The sequence below is a fragment of the Phyllobates terribilis genome, unplaced genomic scaffold (assembly GCF_046119375.1).
Source record: "Phyllobates terribilis strain yellow unplaced genomic scaffold, ASM4611937v1 Scaffold_142__1_contigs__length_4687701, whole genome shotgun sequence".
Lineage (NCBI taxonomy): Eukaryota > Metazoa > Chordata > Amphibia > Anura > Dendrobatidae > Phyllobates > Phyllobates terribilis.
Window position 1 is genome coordinate 3,747,591 of NW_027362902.1, and position 21,851 is coordinate 3,769,441.

The following is a 21,851-nucleotide window of genomic DNA, read 5'->3' on the forward strand; positions in this document are numbered from 1 at the left end:
AGAATCCCTTCTTCCAAAACAGAGTCTAATGCTGCTACCACAACTCCTTCCTGTAAAATGCTCTCCTCCTCCTCGGTACCAACCATGAGGGAAAAGCTGCGAGATAAAGCATCGGCTTTAACATTCCTAGTACCAGGGATATAGGTAACAGAAAAATTAAACCGAGAAAAAAAAAGTGCCCACCTAGCTTGACGGGCATTCAAGCGTTTGGCAGCATCCAGATAGATCAAATTCTTATGATCTGTGAAAACCTGAACAGGAAATTTAGCACTTTCCAAGAAATGATGCCAATGTTCAAACGCAAGTTTAATAGCCAACAATTCCCGATTACCAACATCGTAATTAAGTTCGGTTTCTGAAAATTTTTTTGAAAAAAAATCACAGGGATGTACTCCATCCTTGTTCTCCTGAGACAAAACTGCACCGACCCCCACCGAAGAAGCATCAACCTCGACCAAAAAAGGCTTGGTCTCATCAGGCTGCATAAGGATAGGGGCAGAACTGAACCTCTCCTTGAGATACACAAAACCTTCAATGGCCTCAGTAGTCCACTGGACCGTATTCGCACCTTTCCTGGTGAGATCAGTCAGTGGCTTAACAATTATAGAAAAATTCTTAATGAATTTCCTGTAATAATTGTCGAAACCCAAAAATCTCTGTATCGATTTCAAACCAATAGGCCTAGGCCATTCCTGCACAGCCTGAACTTTCACCGGGTCCATCTCAAAGCCCTCGCTGGAGATAATGTAGCCCAAAAAACTAATTCTCTGCACAGCGAACTCACATTTCTCCAGCTTAGCAAAAAGTGAATTATCACTCAATAACTGCAACACCTCACGTACGCTCTGCCAATGGGAATCCAGATCTGGTGAATAAATCAGAATGTCATCCAAATACACAACCACATTCTTGCCAATCAAAGGTCTCAGGATGTCATTAATAAGGTTCTGAAAAAACGCGGGTGCATTGGTAAGACCGAAGGGCATCACCAGATTCACAAAATGACCTACCGGAGTGTTAAAAGCAGTTTTCCATTCATCACCCTCCTTCATTCGTAACAAATTGTATGCCCCCCGGAGATCAATTTTATAGAACCACTTGGTCCCCACTAACTGGTTAAACAAGTCTGGAATTAACGGCAATGGGTAGGAATTGCGTACGGTAATCTTATTAATTTCACGAAAGTCCAGACATGGACGTAAACCACCGTCTTTTTTTTTAACAAAGAAAAATCCAACGGCCACAGGCGACTTAGAAGGTCTAATGTGACCAGCAGCCAAGCTCGTCTGTATGTATTCCTCCAAGGCCTTTCTTTCAGGGATAGTCAGATTTAATAAGCGACTCTTGGGAAGAGTAGCTCCAGAAACAAACTCAATGGTGCAATCATAGTCCCTATGAGGAGGTAAAACTTGCGACTCCTCCTCTGAAAAAACCTTCCAAAAATCCTGAATAGGTACAGGTAATTCCCCTTTTTCCACAGCCGCAATGCGACCATTACAACATTTATCATAGCACTTAGGACTCCAAGACTTAATCTCATTAGTAGACCAGTCCAGTAAAGGATTGTGCAGTTTTAACCAAGGCAAACCTGCACATGCGGATTTCAATTGGGGAACATTGCTGCCCTTCTACCATGCGTTTTTCATGCGTTTCCGCGGCGTTTACGCAACTGCAAAAATGCCGCGGAAACGCATGAAAAACGCATCGGAATTCCGCACGCATTTATCGCGCGTTTTTCGTGCGTTTATCTCGCGTATTCCACATGCGGAATTGCCTTGCGTTTTTAATGCATTGCACAAGGCAATTCCGCTTGCGGAAACGCAAAATTAATTGACATGCTGCGGATTTTTGAACGTAGCATAAAAGCTGCGGAAAAATCCGCAGCATGTGCATAGAACTTGCGGAATCCCCTTGGGGACCATGGGGTGCGGATTACCATGCGTTTTACAAGTATTTCCGCTGCGGAAATTCCGCATCAAAAACGCTTGTAATCCGCAACGTGGGCACGCAGCCTAAAAGCAAAAGTATAAATACTAATTATTTATCAAAGCTGGACAAAATCTAGAAACCATATAATAAAACTGGCATAAAATATAGCGCTGAACAAGAGTTTAGGGAGAGATGTACAACTGGCACTGGCCTTTGAAAGGGATTGTGTAATCGCACAAAACTAGCAAAAATGTAAAGTGCCTGTAAAACAAGGAACGTGCAATTTACCTCTTAGTAAAAATCCTATTCTTTCTCAAGAACGGGAGGAATTTTAAGTTCATGATTTTTTTTTAATCAAATAATTTTTATTGAAAAACTCCAAATACAAATTTTCCATCTTTCAAATAACATACATGACATAGTAATTCCATAGTATAAAACATGAGCAAAGTATCTGAACTTCAATTCCCTAACCCACCCTAAACCCAAATCCCAACACTCCAGAGAGAACCATTTTCAGAGCAGTTCTAGAATAACGGACTACAGCATTCGTAGAAGGGGGAAGAAGATAAAAAAGTGACTAACAAAGGGATAGCAGCGTTTTAATTTTATCATTTACTGCTTGATGCCTGAGCCGGGAAGTGCACGCTTGAAAACTGTTGCAGGCTGCTGTAATCACAGGACACAAGCAAACAGCATGGCATTTCCTATCAGCAGGGAGGAAGTAAAGGGAACAGTAATGAAAGTCTCCTCCTACTCCGCTCCATAATGAAATGAACAGTGTGCATCCTACAAATGCGATGCATACAGCAAACAATTCATTTTCCATACACAGGTTTTGAGTTGACCACTGGATATACACATGTGTATAACTAATTACCAGAACTGGAAATCGAAAAAACGCGAGCAAGTTTGGGGTGAATCCTGCCTTCATTACTGCACAGCCGCTCATAGAGGGATCGGTACTAGGAACAGCAGCAGTGCCGGCGATGTTCACAGATTTACCTGCTGCGGGACTGAAGGAGTCTGATAGTGTTCGGCTCTAAGCTTTTTACCTTGTTTACGACAGGAATAATTGAAAGCTGTGCTTCAAAGGCGAGGAAGAAGTTGGTCACCGTCTGCGCTTGAATACCCTTAAGGGGGGAAAAAAATATATATACATATATACAAATACTGAAACATCTAAATGCATTAGAACATCAAACCTGGTGAAGCGGTAAATGACTTGTCCTCCAGGGATACAGGCTGCTGTCATTCAGTAATTATTTAATAGGAATTTTACATTTTATGTGATCACCACGCTAGAATGTAAATGATGAAAACACAACACAACTCCTCACCATATGAAGATATTTTGTGTTTTAGGCTATGTGCCCACGATGCAGAAATGAAGCAGAAAATTTCTGCAGCATTTCTGCATCTCCCTGGCAGAAAAAAACGCATGCAGATTGTTCATGCGGTTTTCCTGCAGAATACATGCGGATCCACATGCGGATTCACATGCATTTCCGCATGCAGATTGACAAGCACTTTCCAGGCGATTAGCATCACTTGGAAAGTGCTTGACAACTAGGTCACACTGTATAAATCCATGGAAACAGCATGGATTTATACAGTGTGAACCGTAAAAATTAAAACAAATAAAGCTATACTCACCCCCGAGGCCCCGGCGTGGCTGCAGCGCTGCTTCCTGGCTGGTTCCCGGCTGCCGGCATATCGCGAGACAGAGCGGTGAAGGGCCTGCGGTCACATGACTGTGACGTCACCGAAGGTCCTTCAGCGCTGCTGGCATTCAGAGAGAAGACGCCGGACAGGTGAATATAAACTTTATTTGTTATTTTATTCTTTTTTTTACAGGTACAATGGTACCCAGGTCTGGATCAGAGTCTCCTCTCCTCCAGAACTGGGTACCATCCGCACATAGAGACGCATAGAAGCCGCTTGTAAAAATGTACAGTCGCGGTTTCTGTGCGTCTCAATGCAAGTCAATGGCGGGAGTTCCGCTGCGCTTCCGCAAAATTAAATGACATGCTGCGGATTTTTGCACGCAGCATAAACGCTGCGGAAAAATCCGCAGCATGTGCATAGAACATGCGGAATCCCCTTGGGGACCATGGGGTGCGGATTACCTAGCGTTTTACAAGCGTTTCCGCTGCGGAAATTCCGCAGCATAAACGCTTGAAAAACGCTACGTGGGCACACAGCCTTATAGAACAGCATTTCTGTGGAATAATACGACTGATTTACTGTGTATGCACCATAGCCTTCATTTGATGTCACTTACTGTCACCTGTCACCTTGCCCCAACTCTGCAATCCCCAATATCAGTCCATGACCTCAATGGGGTCACTATAAAATTCTAAAGAGGACTGGTCATGTCTCTATTAGAAAATAGACAAACTTAGGATAGAAACAATATGAGCATATACCCTGCTATAAGTAAGTAAAAAGCAATAGTGAATATATATAATATAGGGTACTTAGTAAACATGGTTTTTGATTTAAAAAAAGCCATCCCACCCACACCAAGGTGTACCCAGTCAGTTATGTGAAATATATAATAAAATACACTTTAGTACAATATTAGTGTTTTGTCCCTTTAAATCTGCTGCTACTTCTGTCACCATGGTAACTGCATTCATACTCGGCCAATAGGATTGCTCGGTTTGAATTTGGGAAAAAAAAAAAGTCCTATATCGTCAGTTTGTTCCTTCTCATCTGAGTGTGAAGACAGACACCTGCGATCAGCGAGAGATTATAGGTATAAGACGTGATATAATATAACGGACGGAGCCACATCCCATCACACGCACTCAGCGACCACAACTCACAGGAATCAGCACATTTACCAGACAATAAGTTATTATTCCCCAACACATGATACGCTGAGACACCAGTGGGGGGCGCCGCACTCGTTACATCTCCCATCTGGATGGATCCAGCGACGAGATCCTGATATTTACCCCCAGCTCCGCTCCTCCATAGGGAATGGCCCAGATGCACGCAGAACGGACCGAAGTGTAATACTGCTAGAACTCTGCATGATATCACATCCTCCATATATACCACATAATAAAGGGGTGCTCCCACTGGGACAGGTCATCACCTATCCAGAGATCAGTGATAACTTGTTCCAACTAGACATCCCCTTTAATGGAAGAGATCACATCTCTAACAGTCAATACGCTATTCATTCCCAATCTTCCCTGGCCCCAGTAATGCCCCTGAGTATATCGCCAATATGAGCCAATCATCAAACCCTCTGCTGACTGTTCCCGATGTCTTATAGAGTTTGGAGACGTTGCTACAAGAGAAGATATCAGCGGACACCATGGGGGTGGAGTATTCTGCCAGCGATGGAGCAGGTAGTATCCACCAGTCTGTGATATCTGACCTTCCTCCATATTCTGCTCTTACATGCGTTTCTTCAGCTTTACCCCTTCCCGACATAACCAATTTATGTTTTTTTTCTGTTTTTTCCTCCGCTTTTTCCAACTTTTCTAACTTTTTGATATCTGTCCACATAGTGTGAGGTCTTGTTATTTTGTAGGATGAGCTGTCCTTATAAATGACACCATTCATTTACCACATAGTCCTAGAAAACGGGAAAAACATTTCAAGTGCAGTAAAAGTGCGAAAAAAAAAGCCTGACATTGTTTTTCTGGGAACGGTTTTAACGGCGCACATTGTGTGGTAAAAATGACCTGGTAATAGGATCCTACTCCTCAGTGTGTTTACAGCAAGACCAAACTTCTCCAATAGTTTTGGCAAAAGAAAACAACTTTTTTTTGATGCTGTCACCATTTTTTCTGAGACCCGAAACATTTTCAGTTTCCGGGTTGATGGAGCTGTGTGGGGACTTATTTTTTGAAGGGCAAGAGGACTTTATTGATAACATTTTGGGACACATATGTCATGGTCATCGCTTCTTACAGGATTTTCTGCAGTATTGAGGCGAACGAAAAAATGCAATTTTGTCTTTTTGAATTTTTTTCTGTGTTCACTGATCGTTTTTTTTTTTTATATTTTGATAGATTGTATTTCTCTGAAAGAGACCATACCACAAAATGTGTATATTTTTATTATCTTTATTTTTAGTGGGAGGTGAGTTGAACGTGTGGGGTTTTAATAAATATATATATACTTTTTTTCACTGTATTTGTATACATCATCTGATTGCTTGTGCTATATACAGCGATACCACAGTAATGCTCCATATAGCAAAACCACGGTCTTCTTTACAGCCCAAATGAAGCTTTATGATGACAGGCACGGAGGCTTCAGCAGACCCCCGGATGTCATAGCAGTCCATCGGCGCCCTATGATCGCGTCACAGGAGCGCCGGTGGGCGTATGGAACGACGCGTCCCAATGCTGGCGCGCTGTTAATGCTGCTGTTAGAGATTGACAGCAGCACTGAACAGGTTAACAGTGGTGGGCAGATCTTCGCTCCACTCGCAGCTGTTAGAGGCAGGTCCTGGTTGTTTGTCACAGCCATTATCTGCCATGTACGGGGCGAGCTGACCCTGCTCCATACACCCGCTACTGACTTATACCATACATGTACGGCAGATGTTGGTAAGGAGTTAAAGCGGTTGTCCAGCTTTGGGGCCATTTTTTTTACTTTAATGCAAGTATTTGGGGCTAAAATCGATTTCTGTAATTGAGTTTCATTAAAAATGTTGCCTTCTGTAGCATCTGTGCTGCACTGTCTATTGCTGGCTGCAAAATTAGCTAACTGAGAATCTATCAGTGAGCTCCTTAGTCTTAAGGGAGAGTTTGTAGATCTTTAATCTGTTTTTTTTTCTGAGTGCCTATTAGCTGATCTATGCCCAAAGAAAACACAAAACTTGAATGTGCAGGGAAACAATAAGTCTGTAATAGTCGGTGTAAAACACTTAATGAAACCTAAATGTAAAAAATTACTTTTAGTAGTAAATACATGACATGAGAAAATATACACTGCTCAAAAAAATAAAGGGAACACTTAAACAACAGAATATAACTCCAAGTAAATCAAACTTCTGTGAAATCAAACTGTCCACTTAGGAAGCAACACTGATTGACAATCAATTTCACATGCTGTTGTGCAAATGGAAGACAATAGATGGAAATTATTGGCAATTATCAAGACACACTCAATAAAGGAGTGGTTCTGCAGGTGGAGACCACAGACCACATCTCAGTACCAATTCTTTCTGGCTGATGTTTTGGTCACTTTTGAATGTTGGTTGTGCTTTCACACTCGTGGTAGCATGAGACGGACTCTACAACCCACAGAAGTTGCTCAGGTAGTGCAGCTCATCCAGGATGGCACATCATTGCGAGCTGTGGCAAGAAGGTTTGCTGCGTCTGTCAGCGTAGTGTCCAGAGGCTGGAGGCGCTACCAGGAGACAGGCCAGTACACCAGGAGACGTGGAGGGGGCCATAGCAGGGCAACAACCCAGCAGCAGGACCCCTACCTCTGCCTTTATGCAAGGAGGAACAGGAGGAGCACTTCCAGAGCCATGCAAAATGACCTCCAGCAGGCCACAAATGTGCATGTGTCTGCATAAACGGTTAGAAACCGACTCCATGAGAGTGGGATGAGGAACAGACGTCCACAGATGGGGGTTGTGCCCAATGCCAGACCTCATGTGGCTGGAGTATGTCAGCAGTTCCTGCAAGGTGAAGGCATTGAAGCTATGGACTAGCCCGCCCGTTCCCCAGACCTGAATCCCATTGAGCACATCTGGGACATCATGTCTCACTCCATCCACCAACGTCACGTAGCACCACAGACTGTCCAGGAGTTGGTGGATGCTTTAGTCCAGGTCTGGGAGGAGATCCCACAGGAGACCATCCGCAACCTCATCAGGAGCATGTCCAGGCGTTGTAGGGAGGTTATACAGGCACGTGGAGGCCACACACAATACTGAGCCTCATTTTGACTTGTTTTAAGGACATTACATCAAAGTTGGATCAGCCTGTAGTGTGTTTTTCCACTTTAATTTTGGGGGTGACTCCGAATCCAGGCCTCCATTGGTTAATAAATTTGATTTCCATTGATGATTTTTGTGTGATTTTGTTGTCAACACATTCAACTTTGTACAGAACAAAGTATTCAATGAGAATATTTCATTCATTCAGATCTAGGATGTGTTATTTGAGTGTTCCCTTTATTTTTTTGAGCAGTGTGTATATATAATATAAATAATTACTGCAGCTTTAATGCTATTTATTACGTCTCAGGAGGAGGACGGAAGAGGAAGAGGACGGAAGAGGCGGAGGACGGAAGAGATGGAGGACGGAAGAGGCGGAGGACGGAAGAGGAGGAGGACAGAAGAGGAGGAGGACAGAAAAGGAGGAGGGCGGAAGAGGAGGAGGATGGAAGAGAAGGAGGACGGAAGAGGCGGAGGACGGAAGAGGCGGAGGATGGAAGAGGCAGAGGACAGAAGAGGCGGATTGCGGAAGAGGCGGAGGACGGAAGAGAATGAGGACGGAAGAGGAGGAGGACGGAAGATGAGGAGGACCGAAGAGGAGGAGGACGTAAGAGGAAGAGGACGGAAGAGGAAGAGGACGAAAGAGGCGGAGGACAGAAAAGGCGGAGGACGGAAGAGGCGGAGGACAGAAGAGGCGGAGGACGGAAGAGGCGGAGGACAGAAGAGGAGGAGGACGGAAGAGAAGGAGGACGGAAGAGGAGGAGGACAGAAGAGGAGGAGGACAGAAGAGGAGGAGGACGGAAGAGGAAGAGGACGGAAGAGGAGGATGACGAAAGTGGAGGAGGATGGAAGAGGAGGAGGACAGAATAGGAGGAGGAGGACAGAACTGCACCTTAAGATCCCTAGGGGGAAAGGGATGGTAGTAATATAGTGGTAGTATATCCGTATTAGTGTAATATGAGTAATAATACTAGTGATAATAGTAAGAAAGTAATAAAATAACAGTAGTAATAGTAGTAGGTAGAATAGCAGTGTGATCCAGGGTCCTAGGACTGATCGCCTTTTCTCGGGGTCAAGAAGGAATTTTTCCCCTGTGACACAAATTGGCTGAAAGTGTCCTGGGGTTTTTGCCTTCTTCTGGATCAACACTGTAGGTATAGGGCAGTATTAGTAGTGATAGGAAAGAAGAATAATACTGTAATAAGATAGCACAATGTAATAATAACCATATCAAATAGATTTATAAAAACAAATTAAAATAACTCCAGTAGTACAATAATTAGTGTAATATTATATAACTTGTAATAACATTAATAGGTTTGATCCAGGGTCCTAGGACTGATCGCCTTTTCCCGGGGTCAAGAAGGAATTTTTCCCCTGTGACACAAATTGGCTGAAGGTGTCCTGGGGTTTTTGCCTTCTTCTGGATCAACACTGTAGGTATAGGGCAGTATTAGTAGTGAAAGGAAAGAAGAATAATACTGTAATAAGATAGCACAATGTAATAATAACCATATCAAATAGATTTATAAAAACAAATTAAAATAACTCCAGTAGTACAATAATTAGTGTAATATTATATAACTTGTAATAACATTATTAGGTTTGATCCAGGGTCCTAGGACTGATCGCCTTTTCCCGGGGTCAAGAAGGAATTTTTCCCCTGTGACACAAATTGGCTGAAGGTGTCCTGGGGTTTTTGCCTTCTTCTGGATCAACAGCTTTAGGCATAGGGATTTTAGTAATACCATTATTAGAATCACAAGATTAATAAAAAAAAATTAGAATTACATTTTTTTAATTCGTTTTATAACAGTTACAATTAATTGCATTAATGCAATAATAATAAATAGTAAAAATGGTGGTAATAATAATAATACAAAAAACTAGTCCCAGTTAGTAAGTTAGTGTAATGTTAGTGTAGGGACCCATCTGAAGAGGTCGCCTTGACGTTGGCAGATGGGCTCGCACAATTTGCTCAAAATGTGCGCTAAGAACCTCATATTTCTATGTACAGGAGATCTAGCAGTAATACCATTCAGGAGATATCTGTGTAAACACATTTTGTTATATACTTTTGTGCAGCACACAGGGCAGGTATACAGGTACAGGGCGAGAGTGTTACAGTGATATTATAACTCGGCCTTAAGGATAAAATGCTGATAACTACAGATCCTGGAAACACATTCGAAACTAGACCTTGTAAGTAACTGGTTCCCAGCTAGTGGTAAATATGTACAGGGCAGTCCGGTACCAAGACCTGCTCTATAGGACACATTATCATCAGGCAGGTCCTTACAAGATCTGCGGCAGAAGTGTGGCTGTGTAACACAGTCCTGCTCCTGCCTCAGCTGCCCACAGTGGAGCCAACCTTGATCCTGGCAGCTTAATCCATTGTATGACACAGTAGGGGGCTTCCACAGCATTTAGGCACTTTAGACAGGAGAGGGAGGGATGATCATGGTGCCAATGAGTTTCTATGGCAGCTGAGATCTAACAATGGACCCCATGACGGCCATTTTACTGCTCCTATTAGACCCCGGCTGAGGAAAGGTCTATGAGGACACCGGTCAGACTTATGTCGCCTGCTCTGCACATATTAGAAATACCTAGGGCTGAATAGTTTGCCATTTGTAAATCTGACCAGCAGCGTTGGGCTACCACTGACGTGATCAGGGCTATTGAGCTCCTAGATTGGGCAGAGGAGCTCAGTATTCAGCAGGAGCTGGCCGAGGAGAGCAGAGCAACTTGCATGGGGCTGCTGCACAAGAAGCAACTCACAAGGTGGAGATTTACCCGGAGACGCTGTGCTCGGGCTGTGATCTGCTGTGCAGGCTGCATAGTAGATGCCTCGAAGGACCCGAACTTCACCCCTAACAGGCACAGCAGAGCTCGGACGGCTGCAAGTGAATGGAGAGCGGCTGATTAGTAACTGCTGCATCTCCTGCAGCTCAGATAAGAGCCGCACAGAGCGGGGGTTCAGTAATGATGAATATGGGAAGTGTATGCCCCTCACATGCCCTATATGCGGCCTCCAGAGGTAAAGTCTCCCCTGTAACCAGCGCCTCCTCCCACCTTCTCTGCTGGCATGCTCCATTACTTAAAGGGGATGTCTGAAGAAAACAAGTTATCACTTATCCACAGGCTCGGTGATCACTTACTGATCGTGGGGTCTGACCGCTGCGAGCCATCGTCTGATCGGGAAGGAGTGGAAAGTCAGGGATCAACTGCTGCTCCATTCATTCTCTATGGGGCTCCGGAAAAGCCGAGCTCAGCGCTTAAATGCCACATAGGGAATGAATGGAGCGGATCCTGGAGTAATAACATGCCCTCCTCTCCTCAGCTTTCTGTCTGTGTAAGTGGCTCAGCCCTTGTCTCCCCTTCTGCTCCGGCTTCTGTGCTGGTCCTTGTGAGGAAGAGGAAACCCTCTGCCCTTCTGCTCCGGCTTCTGTGCTGGTCCCTGTGAGGAAGAGGAAACCCTCTGCCCTTCTGCTCTCAGTCCTCTGCGACTTTTCACAACCGCTCAGTGCACCCATTATATGTAATAAGGATCATTCTTCATCCCTTGTCCAGCTTTCATCCCCCCCAGTCTGACCAGCGGACAAGATAATAAACATGTGAGTGGAAGGTTCACAATTATTAGATGTGTTGTGAAAAGTCTCCACAGCATTATCCGGAGAAAACTGCAGGGTGACCGCTTGTGAAACCAGCACAAAATCCAGCGGACAGCGCTTCCCTGTCCCCCGCCGGTCTCCGTATCCTGGCATTCAGCTATTCCATTTGGTGCTTATTCTGGAAGGAAAACAAAAATGTGATGTTCTTACACAGACGCCTGAAGACGCAGCTTTTCATCATCCATGTTGGGCTGTTGTATGACGTGTGGATTACTCTGCTTGCTGGATTCTTGCATTACCACAAACACTGCCTTTATTTTGTGATTTCTGTGCCGCTTCCCACTTCTATTGGCACTGTGATATATCAGCACGTGAGGGCTGCCACAATCATGTGTCAATAGGTTATTGCTGGAGCCTGTGATATAGAGACCATCCTGGACCAGGGAAGACTTGGTACAGAAGCACCTAGAGAGGGGGGTACAGGGGCTTCATTTCAATTTTAAACTTAGCTGGATTGTGTTTAGCTACAAGAATGGAAAGTAAAATAATAAAATCTTAATTTTTTTTTTCTATTTGGCAAAATCGTCCATCAGAGGTTTGGCCACTACCGAAAAGTTTTTGATGAACTTACAGTAGTAGCTGGCGAAACCCAAAAAACTTTGTAATGCCTTTAAGTCTTGAATATAATACCAATCCAGTACCATCCGGACTTTGGCCAGATCCATGCAAAAACGGTGAATGATAAGAACTAACCCTGAATGGAGAACATACATTTCTCTGGTTTGACAAATAATTTATTATCTTTGAGTATCTGTAAGACCTGCCTGATATGTACCTGATGTGACTGGAGGTAAGTAAATTAATATGTCATCAAGATTGGTTTGTTGTGATCTACCTGCCAGATGACTAAAAATGTCACTAACAGTGTTGAAAGAAAGCGGGAGCATTAGTCAACCCAAATGCCATCACAAGCTTTTCATAGTGCCCCTCAGGAGTATTGAAGGCCATCTTCCACTCATCTCCTCAATGTGAATGAGATTATAAGCCCCCCCTGAGGTCTAGTTTAATCAAATCGTAGGAGCCAAATTTTTTTCTAAAGAGGTCGGGGATGAGAGGGAGAGGATATGCATCCCAGACCGTGATCCGATTAAACTCGCGAAAATCAAGGCGGGGGCGCAACCCCCAGTCTTTTTTTTTGACAAATAAAAACCCCACTGCAACGGGAGATGAAGAATGTCTTATAGGGCCCAATGGTAGACTGACTGACCATTCTGTTCTGAACTGCCACCCTAAGATGGCTTCCCATTATATACCTACTGTATAAGTGCTCCCTCTAACGGCTTCCTCCACCCACACCCACTACTGGTTCCCCCTACCTTTGGGTTCCCCCCACTCCAGCCAGGGACAGGGCTCAGCAGCTGCACTCTGCATGTTGGATGCAGGTGTTTTGGGGGGTTCTGTGCAGCACTCCCATCTTACCTGAGTGAAGGGAGACAGCACACCTCTGGGTGAGGTGCAGTACCACTGTGGCGACTGAACACTCAGGGGCGCCACATTCCCCCCCCCCGGTAAAACACAGCACGTCCGCGGGCTGGAACAGAGCAAAACCAGGCATAACTGACATGCAAAATTTTTAAGATGCATCAGCATATTTGACCATAAAACAACATTTCTTCCCTTTATGGGAGGCACATTTCTTTTAACGTTACTGGTTACATTATAAAACATCATAAGAGTATTGTCATATAAAACAATTTTCAAGACAGTTCCAGCACCAGGGTGCAACAGTAGCAGCATGAGGGACCCGTCCACAAACCCTCAACGTAGGCCCTGGGCATGGCTGCAGGGCATAGACGATCCAATCCTGGACCTCGTCTTCCGCCACGCCAAACGGGTTTTTGTTCTGGGGTATATTTGTAATTATAAAACCAATAGAATGCACTTTAAGAAGTGCTAAACTATGTACAATGTCAACGTCCGGCTTCTCACAGTCCTCAGCCTGTCAGTCTCTGTACCCTGACGGGTAACTGGGTAGCAAACATGAAGTCAACTGCACCCTTCCGGGCAACTTATGTACAGTCCAGTTAACTAAAACAGTTTAACAGTGGGGCCCCCTCCGGGGGAACCCCTGGTTTCTGCAGGCTGACCCAGCCTGGTCATCAGCCTCAGGCTGCAGGGGGACCAGGGATGGAGCAGCGCCAGCCGCATTTGGGACAGGGACATCACTCCGACCTGCTCCCGCGACTGCGTCAGCTCGGCCTGACACCTCCCGGTCTTTACGCAGCTTCTCTCCACCGCCTCTCCTCTTTCGGGGGCGGTCCCATGGCACTTTGCTGTCGGTCACTCCCTGTGTCGGCCTCCCCGCTTTGACGGACACATCTATGCGGACAGTCACTGTTGCAAGGGGCAGGGCCTGCTTTTGGAGCCATTCTGGGACCCGGCCCACGACGGGAGGTTCCATTCTGTTGTTCTTTAGCACGCACATAATGGCGCCCATTCTTCTGGGGCGGGCGCCACATTCAAGGCAGAAAACACTTCTTTAGGCGCACATTACCCGCAGATGGCAGGCTGGTCACGTATCCTGTTCGTGACGCCAAGTGGTGACTCGCTGCCCCCTGGGCCGCGGGGCACACGGCAGCCGGGCCGTATGGCTGCTTTGGGGAATATCACGGTGGCTGGCCCGGGGCGGTCAGTGCAAAAGGGATTATTTATAGGATTTGTCGTGAAGCCACCTGTGGTGTCTGGTGAGGATCACCAGCGCTGCAACAGTCCTCTGAGGCAGATGTTAGGGCAGCTAGAGATGGAGCGGCTCCCCACAGGTGGAGCGGGCCTCAGGGCAGTGTAAATAGATGGAGGGTGCGCTGGGCGTTGTAGTGCAGGGAGGGAAATGGCACCAGTGAAGGAATAGACGGAGGCAACTCAGTGCAGTCGTCCAAGATTTTAATTCACAGTTCTTCAGGAAACACAAAAGTGCAAGTTACAGGTGAAGGCCTCCCACGTTGCGCCGTGTTCACCCTGGCAGGGGTTCAATCCTTCCTCAGGAGGTTTAGGAATGCTTGGCAGAACCCCACTTTCTCGTGTTCCTACTTTGACCGTCTTCACACTAGGTCCTTCTCCCTGCTGCCCTGCGCTGCCCACTCTCAATCCCGCTCGGGTATGCTGAAGTCCTTCCTGTACGTCGGATCCGGGACCAACCTGACCCCCTGGAGATTAGAATGGGGCAACCGATCCCTCTGTCTTCTGACAGATGCGGGGCGTATGGGTGCTGTCCTGCACGTGCCGTACCCCTGGGATCCCTTCTTAGAATGGAGCCTACTCCCTTCTCCCCTCTGGGGCCTCTATCCCGGGCCCTTCTTGTGGAGCAGAGCTCCTGCTGAGCCTCTGCTCCCAGACAGTCCTCACTGACCGTCTGTACTGTACTGACTGACCATTCTGTTCTGAACTGCCACCCTAAGATTGCTTCCCATTATATACCTACTGTGTGCTCCTTCTAACTGCTTCCTCCACCCACACCCACTACTGGTTCCCCCTACCTTTGGGTTTCCCCCACTCCAGCCAGGGACAGGGCTCAGCAGCTGCGCTCTGCATGTTGCCCTTCCAGCCGGTCTGAAGCAGTGTAATGTTGGATGCAGGTGTTTTGGGGGGTTCTCTGCAGCACTCCCATCTTACCTGAGTGAAGGGAGACACCACACCTCTGGGTGAGGTGCAGTACCTCTGTGGCGACTGAACCCTCAGGGGCGCCACATGCCCACGATGCAGAAATGCTCCGGATTTTTCCTGAGTGTTTCTGCATCTCCCTGGCAGAAAAAACGCATGCAGATTTTACATGCGTTTTTCCTGCCAGGGACAAACGTAAGTGAAGCATTTTTCACATGCATGTCCGCATGCGGGTTGTCAACCGCTTTCCAAGCGATTTTAGCATCACTTGGAAAGTGCTTGACAACTTGGTCACACTATATAAATCCTTGCAACCGGCATGTATTTATATAGTGTGAACAAGTTAATAGTTGAAAAAAAGAATAAAAATGGTAAAAGAAAAAAAAATAGAATTAGACTTACCGGTAATTCTGTTTCTAAGACCCTCCACGACAGCACACCTGGAGGTAGCCTCCCCATCCTAATTAGGGACAGGAAAACAAGATGTTAAATAGCCCCTCCCTGCTACAATCCCCAGTGTTTTCAAAGGACCACACAGTATGAATGCTCTAAATATTTATTAACACTAAGGATTTTTCCAATCAAAGAAATGGAGGGAACTACCCATGCTGTTGTGGAGGGTCTTAGAAACCGAATTACTGGTAAGTCTAATTCTATTTTCTCCAATCCCCTCCATGACAGCACACCTGGAGTAATACCAAAGAATGAATTTTAGGGAGCGACAACAGCCTGAAGGACTTTCCTTCCAAATGCTAAGTCTCTATTAGATATTACATCTAGTCTATAATGTTTAGCAAAGGTATGGACAGACGACCATGTAGCTGCCCTGCAAATCTGCTCAATGGATGCACTAGCTTTTTCCGCCCAGGAGACCCACATAGCTCTAGTAGAAAGAGCTTTCAAGGATTTCAGAGGAGGCAAATCTTGAACTATGTATGTTTCACAAATTGCTTTCTTAATCCAATTTGCTAGCATATTTTTGCTATTTTCTTTCCTTTATTGGGGCTTCCATATTGGACAAATAGGTTCTGATCCTTCCTCCAGGTTTCAGTCTGCCTCAAATAGCGGATTATAGTCCTTCTTACATCCAACGCGTGGAATTCTTCTTCCTTGCTATTTGATGGATTTTGACAGAATGATGGAAGAATTATTGGCTGAGACATATGAAAATTAGACGACACTTTAAGTAGAAAAGAAGGATCCAACTGGAGGATGATCCTGTCCTCCAAAATACGACAATAAGTCTCTCTGATAGACAGGGCTTGGATTTCACTCACTCTTCTGGCTGTAGTCAGAGCTATAAGCAATGCCGCTTTCCAAGACAATTTGTCTATGTGTGCCTCGGCTATTGGCTCGAAAGGATGCATAGTTAGGCCTCTAAGAACTACGTTGAGATCCCAAGGTGGAACTATTTTAGCTCTTGTTGGATTAATCCAAGAAGCAGCTATCATGAACCTCTTAATCCATCTGTTTTGGGCCAAATCAGCATCAAAATAGGAACTTAAAGGCGAGACTTGGACCTTCATCGTGCTTGGTCTTAATCCTTTAGACAGACCGTTCTGTAGGAAATCCAAGATTCTGGCCACGTCAGGCCGAAAGGGATCTAATGGACGAGGCTCATACCATAGCTTGAAAGCTTTCTAGATTTTTCCATAGATGGAAATTGTGACTGGTTTTCTGCTTTTCTGCAGTGTATGTGACTCGCCCCCAGGGGTGTCGCGGGGTACCCGGCAGCCGGGCCTAAGACTGCCTGCTTGGATTATCGCGGTGGCTGGCCCAGGGCGGTCAGTGCCAAAAGGAATTATTTGTAGGGAATTTGTTGTGACGCCACCTGTGGTGTCTGGTGAGGATCACCAGCGCTGCAACAGTCCTCTGAGGCAGATGTCAGGACAGCTTGAGATGGAACGGCTCCCCACAGGTGGAGCAGGCCTCAGGGCAGTATAAATGATGCAGGTTGCGCTGAGCATTGTGGTGCAGGGAAAGCGATGGCACAGCAGGAGTAACGGACAGAGACAGGGGATTTGCTTCATTTCCTTTACTGGTACAGCTGTTAGGTACGGTCCAGGGTACTCCAGATGAAGGGCGCACTTTTGGACTTCTCCCCAGGGAGCAGGTATAGGGCCTCCTGATCCGTGTCTGTCCCTATGTATGCTCCTGGCCAGCCTGCAACTGGGCCTAGCTTATGTGTCCTGCTTTTACTTCACCAGATGCTCAGAAATAGGACCTCTGGTTGGTAACCACTTTCCCTGGACGTCGGGGCCTTCGTGGTTCCTGATCCTGTGTGTGTCTAGCCTTCAGGTTTGTCAGGGACTTGTAGTCCTCCTGGGATTCCGGTTATCCCCACTGGGTGTAAAGGGTCCCTGTAGGCACGGATCCGGTGTCCGGTAGATATAATGGGGTGAGCTTATTGTGCTCCTCTGCCCCCTTGGTTTCACTCCCCTTTTTCTCCTTGCCGTCGGCCACACTCGGGGCCCTCACTACTAGGCAGCTGACGTGCTGCGTCTTCACCGCTATCTGAGTGTCGGCACGCTCTCAGGCTCTCTCTCAGCCTGCCTGCTCTGCTCTGACTCTGAGCACTCACTAATCAACTGAGCTGCCTGGCTCCACCTTCCCTATATATATCCCTATCTGGGCTCCCTCTGCTGGTATGAGTTGGAAGGTAGAGGTGTTTGTATCTAGTGAGGGCCTCTTGTGGAGAAATCCATCCATGCACCCTTCTGGGTTCTGTGGCACCAATGCACAGCAGGGCGCCACATTTGGATCACCTGTACTGAGAAGCCTCTGGCTTTTCAGAGGGTGGTCTCAGAAGCCAAGCTGCTAGAGCCAAATTCTGAGGGGCCGGATGGAAAATCTGGCCCTAATGCAGCAGATCGTGGATTCGAGGAAGCATCAATGGATCATCCATTCTTAGACTGCTCAATGTTCCGAACCATGCTCTTTTTGGCCACATTGGAGCTATTAGGATAGTCTTCAGCCCTTCCGACCTGATTTTTTGTAAAGTCCTTGGTATTAACAGAATCAGGGGAAAAGCATTAGCGAGCCCAACTTTCCAAGGGTGAGCGAATGCATCTATCCCTGTTGCTGAATCCTCGGGTTTCAAAGAGAAAAAGGCTCTTACTTTTGCGTTTTCCTGGTTCTCAAACAGGTCCACATCTGGGTATTCCCACTTTTGAACAATCCTCTGAAATATCTTCGAGTTCATGCTCCACTCCCCTGGATGAATGTATTTTCTGCTCAGAAGATCTGCATGATAGTTGTCGGAGCCCCTCAGATGCAGAGCCGATAAGGATAGTAGATTATGCTCCGCCCAGTGGAAGATCCTTTTGGAGATCATCTGTAACCTCCTGTTTCTTGTACTTCCCTGATGTCTCAAGTGGGCTATAGTTGTCATATTGTCCGAGTAGACTCTGACATTCGACCCCTGAAGCACAGTAGTGGCTGCCCATAGGGTTTCTTCCACCACTTTCATTTCTCTTAAGTTTGAGTACTGCTCTGCTATTTCTTGCGACCAGACCCCTTGGAAGGCCACGTGGGAGACTACTGCTCCCCATCCTCTTTTGCTTGCGTCTGTTTTGACGGATAACAAGGGAAGTTGAATCCATGCTGAACTTTTCTCCAGATTTCCTGGACAGAGCCACCAATTTAAAGATGCTTTCACCTTCTCTGGCAGATGAATTCTGTTGGAGAGGGAACTTGGAGATCTGTCCCAACAGGAAAGGATGTAGTTTTGAAGGACCCTTGAATGCGCTTGAGCCCAAGGTACCGCCTAAATAAATGAGGTCATGGACCCGAGGACGGACATGGCGAATCTTAATGACACTCCTCTCTGGTTCTTTAGTGCATAAACTTTCGACCTCAACTGAATCTGCTTTTCTTTTGGCAGAAAAGAGGCTTGTTGCTGAGAATCCAGGAGAATTCCCAAGGAGGTCTTCCTGGTGGAGGGAATCAGATCTGACTTTTGGTAGTTTATCAACCATCCCAAGGATTCCAGGATCTGGAGGGTCATCTGGAGGTCTCTTTCCAAACTTGAAACCGAGGGAACCATCACCAAAAAATTGTCTAAATATGGGACGATGCAGATATTCAGTTTCCTTAGATAAACCTACTACATCTGCCATGATCTTTGTAAACAGGCGGGGTGCTGACGAAATGCCGAAGGGGAGTACATTGAATTGAAAATGAAGTACCTCTCGGTTCTGAGTTACAGCAAATCTGAGAAATTTTCTGTAATCCGGATGAATTGGCACGTGGTAGTAAGCCTCTGGCTGGTCTACTGTTGCCACGACAAATCCTTTTCCAATCAATAAGCTGCCATTGAGGAAGGAAGCTCGCAATTCTGCCTCCTACCTTCTTGGCGTCATTGTCTGTCCTGCCTAGAACCTTGAAAGATATTCCTACCTCTTCCCCCTTTTGTGTAACTCCAGCGACCAGTTTTACCCTTGCCTCTGTACTGAAATGCTTGCTGCTGTTGTTGTTGAGGGAGAAGAAATGGTCTCTTTCTGAAACTTTTTGGATTCTTTGGCTCTGGCAGAGACTTCTTCTTGTCGGATGCTTTCTCCAACAACTCGTCTAGCACCGCCCCAAACATATACTCTCCTTTAAATGGAATGGAACAAAGCTTAGATTTTGATGCGTTGTCCCCACTCCACATCTTCAACCACAGAGCTCTTCTCATAGAATTTGATAATGCTGCCGATCTTGCCGCAATCTTGACCGACTCCGCCAAGGCATCCGCTAGGAATCCAGTGGCCTTCTGCAGAAAAGGAAGAGATGCTAGGAGGTCCTCTTGAGTGGTACCTTTCCAGAGATGTTCCTCTAGTTGTTGGAGCCAGAGGAACATGGACCGAGCTACACAAGTTGAAGCGATATTAGTCTTCAGTGAAGCCGCCGATGTTTCCCATGCCTTCCTTAGAAGGCTGTCCATCTTCCTATCCATAGGATTTTTGAGCTGTGACGAGTCTTCAAAGGGAAGGGTTGTTTTCTTCGCAACCCTTGCCACCTGTACATCAACCTTCGGGACTTCCATCCATAGCTTAGCCGCCTTTTCAACTAGAGGGAATCTATCCTTCATTTCTCCTGCCATACTAAGCCTTTTCTCAGGTGACTCCCATTCATCCAAAATAAGACTCCAAATGTTGTCATGCACAGGGAACACTACCTTCTTCTTGGATTTCAGACCGCCAAACATTTCATCCTGAACTGTACGGGTTTCCTTCTCCTCTTCCACCTGCATCGTGTCTCTCACCTGCGACAACAATTCCTCCATATTCTCAGACGAAAAGTAATATTTCCTATCTTCCTCATGATCTTCACTTAGGACCCCTTCTTCCGGTTCCTCCATAGACCCTAATTCTGAATCAGAGGTCTCCCTAACCGTATATTTTCTCCTTTTGGGGGGAGATGGACCTTCAGCTCTGGCTTGTGAGAAGGAGGCTAGGGAAGATTGTATTTCCTGCTGAACCATTCCCCTGACTTCTTCCATAAGGGAAGGCTGTTCTTCCTTCACAATGTTGTCAGTGCATTTCCAGCATAGGGGTTTCTTATGCCCTGAAGCCAGCTTTTTTATACAGATGGCACATTTGCAAACTGTAGTGCTTTCTCCCACTGTCGGTGCCGGATCCTTGTCTCCCTAAATTAAAAATAAAAAAAGGGGAGATTTAAAATATATTTAGGATCCTGCTCAAAAGAGAGTGGGGAATAACCTAGGACCTAGTACTTACTGGGGCCGGGTTAGCGCTGGGCTCTGCAGACGCAGGCTTTGGAACAGCACCCTCCATAGTACCAGAATATTCTGTCCTACCTTAATGGAGTCTTCTCATCTGGGTCTTTTATAGGGGAGACCGAGATCCAGTGCCAAATTTTCACCTATCTGGTGAAGGATCCTCATTTTCAGGGCAAACCGCGGCTTCTCCTTTTGAATTTCCCGCCGCGGCCCCATGCGTTCCACGGTGGAACGCACCAGAAGTGACGTCCCGCTGGCCAAAAGCCTGACTTCCGGCACGCCGCCATGGAGGACAGAGGAGACTCCGGCCGGGGAGCTACAGGAGGCCCCCAGCCCCCAAAACCCTACTCGGCTTTACACGCAGGCGAGTGTGTGTGTGGGGGGTTCCGCTCTCAAGGAGACACGGGAGCTGCAAAGGAAGGAAGGTCGGAGGCGATCGCTCCCTGCAGCCCGGCAGGTAAATTTAATAGGGCCCTGCTTGCCGGCTGCAGGCACCCCAGGTAACCTCTTCATCCCATAGTTGCATATTACTTAATCATTAGAGCTACAAAAATTTGCACTTCAAGCACCAGTAAAACAGAGGCCAAAAAAGATTCCTTAGAGGCATCTGGTCACTATTAGTGATGATCGAGCGTGTTCTATCAACCCCTTCGGCGAGCACGCTCAGGTGCTCGCCGAGTATTTTGGCATGCTCGGCATTTCTTTTAAGGTCGCCGTGCCTGCAAGTGTCACGGCTGTTAGCGTGCTCGCTGAATGGGTTCATAGAACACGCTCAATCATCACTAGTCACTATACATTAGTATACAATAAAAAAACACATATCACATAGTGAATAACACAGACACTATTCAATACAGCAGGGTTGAGGTGTACTTTGTGGGACAAAATTACAGCATTTTTGAAAGACGCCATTCACTTTACTGTGCAACATATAGAAAAAAAAGGGCAATGAATTCCAAATAAAGTGAAATGGTACAGAAGAAAACGAAAACATTTTACTGCTTTTAAA